The sequence below is a fragment of the Phyllostomus discolor genome, chromosome 14 (assembly GCF_004126475.2).
Source record: "Phyllostomus discolor isolate MPI-MPIP mPhyDis1 chromosome 14, mPhyDis1.pri.v3, whole genome shotgun sequence".
Taxonomy (NCBI): Eukaryota; Metazoa; Chordata; class Mammalia; order Chiroptera; family Phyllostomidae; genus Phyllostomus; species Phyllostomus discolor.
In genome coordinates this window covers 2,558,649-2,561,980 of record NC_040916.2, presented here as the reverse complement: position 1 = coordinate 2,561,980, position 3,332 = coordinate 2,558,649, and the positions used below count along the sequence as shown (strand labels likewise).

At 41.6% G+C, this 3,332-nt stretch overlaps 1 pseudogene; it reads right to left on the bottom strand.

Moving 5' to 3' along the window:
- Positions 1–292: 292 nt before the first annotated feature.
- On the bottom strand, positions 293–2,168 carry LOC114512092 (annotated as a pseudogene).
- Positions 2,169–3,332: the final 1,164 nt, after the last annotated feature.

Here is a 3,332-nt window from a genome sequence, read left to right as displayed (position 1 = left end):
ATTCATGCATCACATCTTGTGCAGAGTTTTTTGGTGAAACATCAAATCACCCAGGTGACTCCTCCCCCTACAGCCCAGATTTGGCATCCTGTGACTTCTGGCTTTCCCCTAAACTAAAATTTCCCTTGAAAGGGAAGAGATTTCAGACTGTCAATGAGATCCAGGAAAATATGATGGGGAAGCTGATGGCCATTGGGAGAATTGTGTTAGGTCCCAAGATGCCTACTTTGAAGGGGACTGAGTTGTCATTGTCCTATGTACAATGTTTCTTATATCTTTCATCTTCTTCAGTAAATGTCTCTATTCATATTGCATAACTGGATACCTTCTGGACAGACCTCTTATATGAAATAAAAGACACAAGCTGTGATTTGACAGTTAAATGAAAGCACCTTTGAAAAGAATGTGTGCACCAAGAGATTGTGTCTACAGATTCAAAATGTATCGACAGTATTGAATAACATAATTCTCAACCTGGAAGCTGACTCAAGATTAGGCACATCTTTAGTTGATGTAACAGGAAAAAAGGCAATTGATTTTATTTTATCAATTACTTCCACTCACAAATTGACCTCAGGTCACCAGATGTATAGACACAATGAGATTTTTGTTGTTTGTAGTCTTTAATTGGAATAATGATAGGGGAAGATCTATTTAAAAGCAAAACCAAATTTCTCTTTCTGTCTAGATTAACGGGTGGCACCAGGTGTGGGATTCACTTGGTGATTTTGAGTGGCTATCTGTAGTGTGGCATCCATGATTCAGTGTTTGTCTATGAATCTGACTATATGGTTACCCTTCTCTATGATCCCAGTAATCCATGCTTCGTGAACTTCAGTGACATTTGGGGGACTTCATCTGTGCACAGGACCAAACCATTTGCTCAGGCAATAAAAAGATTAGAACGCTTCCTGATGTCTCAGGGCTGGTCCCATGCATGAGTCCAAACATGTTTCCACAAGTGTTGCTCACACAAGCCATTTTGGCCAAGACAGAGATGCTATGAATCACAAAGGCCATTTTGTTCCTCTGTTTCTTGGCCAGATTCTGCTCATGGCCCAGAATTCTAAAGTCCATCATGCCCATGGCACTGTGGGTCTTGAAAATATGCGTGAGTCCTGCAGGTGTTCTGTTGACCCTTGCCATATTTATCATCACCTCCTGATATGCTGACTACACATCTTCTTCATGGACCATTAATTTAACTTTATTCAATTTTTCTAGAATATCCAGCCACAGCTATTTGCATCCCCAGGGGCTTGCTTAACATGACCATGTCCCCAGGCACTGCCTTAACTGGCATGATGAATTCAGTGGGCTGGAAGGCAAATGTAGCCACCCCTCCCAGAACAATTCAGGAGCTTTACACTGTTTGGCAGACATTCCTGCCAAATACCCCATTAAAATCAGTCCTGCCTCCTCTGCTGCATCTTTAAAATCCTGTATTATTAAGGACATCACAATTCCTTTCTCTGTTGGTCATTTTATTACTGATTCCAAGGACTATCAGTATATTGTCACATTCCGTAACTCTGCCCCTGTCTCCTCCCCATTGCTTAGAGGGAGCAGAGGATATTGTCACCTGCTATTCTGCCCATCATGTAAGGGTCATCAATGATAGGATAAATGTAATCCGTGGTTTGCACCAAGAAATGACTGCCATGTCTCAAATGAATGATATCAGTACCCATCCCAATGCCAAGTCTTGGCATAACTGCCCCCAGAAACTGCTTACCTTCTTGGAAGTGGTTCTCTTTTAAGGATACCAACAATTTCTGCAGGATATCTTGAGGCACTTTGTAGCCAATGCTGTTCATTTCAGAGAAGTGAATCTGGTTACCCATAAGCTCTTGTCCAATTCATAACTTTCCAGGTTAAAGGACTCCCACCTACACATGGTTCTTAGGGCCACACACTTCACTGCTGAGCTCCTCCCCTCCCTCTCCTAGATGGCTGGTTTCTTTAGAGATCCACCTGTTTGCTTTGTGCCCTGTACCACCTCTCAAAAAAAAAGGGGAGGGGGGGCACCGCCACTCCCACAATGCACCAGGCTAGCCAGACTTCTCTAAGCATCTCCTGAATAAGAAATGCTGCTTGCCAGCAGCAGTGGATGCCAAGAGGGAAGCATCTGGCCTCAGCAGGCTCCTGAAGAAGCCAAGTCACCTCCCTCTGCCATGTGCAGTGCTCAGGGTCAACAGAGACTCATGGGGTCTTGTTGTAGTGAAATAATTACATACATTATCTGTTGGATAATTTTTTAAATACACATAATCTCAACCACTTTATTTATTACCTATATTTTCAAATGTTTATGGGTCATTTCTGCATGAATGTCAGAAGTCACCTTAAATTCAAAGTGCCCAAAATTTAACTCAGGTCTTTTCTTGACTCCCCAAATTGTTTCCACATGGTTCCCCTGCATTAGTTAATGACCATAGTAATCATAATAGCTAACATTTATTGGGTGTTTCATCTATACCATTACCAGTACATGTTTTACATGTACTAACTCATTTAAGGCTCATGAAAATATTAAAACTCATCTACCCCAGGAAGTAAATGCAATCATCCTTCATTTTACAAGTTAAGAAACTGAGTTACAGAAAAACTAATTAACTCATTCAAGTACATAGTAAGACCGAATTCAACTGTTGGCCTTCCACTCTAGGGGCTCTATGCTAAACTGCTCTTTCTCACTGCTTCACCAACCAGCAGCTACCCAATACAGAAAACTCATCTAGATTCCTTCTTTCTTTATGTTGCCCCAGGTCCCCACTGCATCTAATCAGTTATTAGGTCCTGTCAATTCCAATTCCTCTATATGACTCCTCTTAGCTATGTCTCTTCAATCTGTCTAATTCTCAATGCCCACTCTCTCAGGTCACTCCTTTATCATATGTTACCTGGACTGCTTTCACATAAAGAGCAATATTTTTAAAACACAGATTTTATCACTTCACATTCCTACTGATTTTTTTTCCTGTGGGACCAGACCCCTTAGCAGTCTGATCTGTCACATCTTCAAGGTTCCTGTGTTGCCTGCTTCCTAGGCTCCAGCCAATGAAAATACCATTGGCCTATGAACCCACCAAATCCTTTCCCATTCCCCTGCCTTTGAATATGTCATGTCCTCTGTCTGGAATGCCTTTCTCTCCCTTCCATTACTGGCTCTTTCATATATCAAGGATCAGACCAAGTAACTCTTCTTTGTGCAGCCTTCTAAAACCTCCCCCACAAAAGTGAATATATAGCTCTCTATTTACACTCCCGCAGCATTTAGTACATATGTACACAATAGTAGCATTTATCATAGCCTATGGCAGTGATTTTCA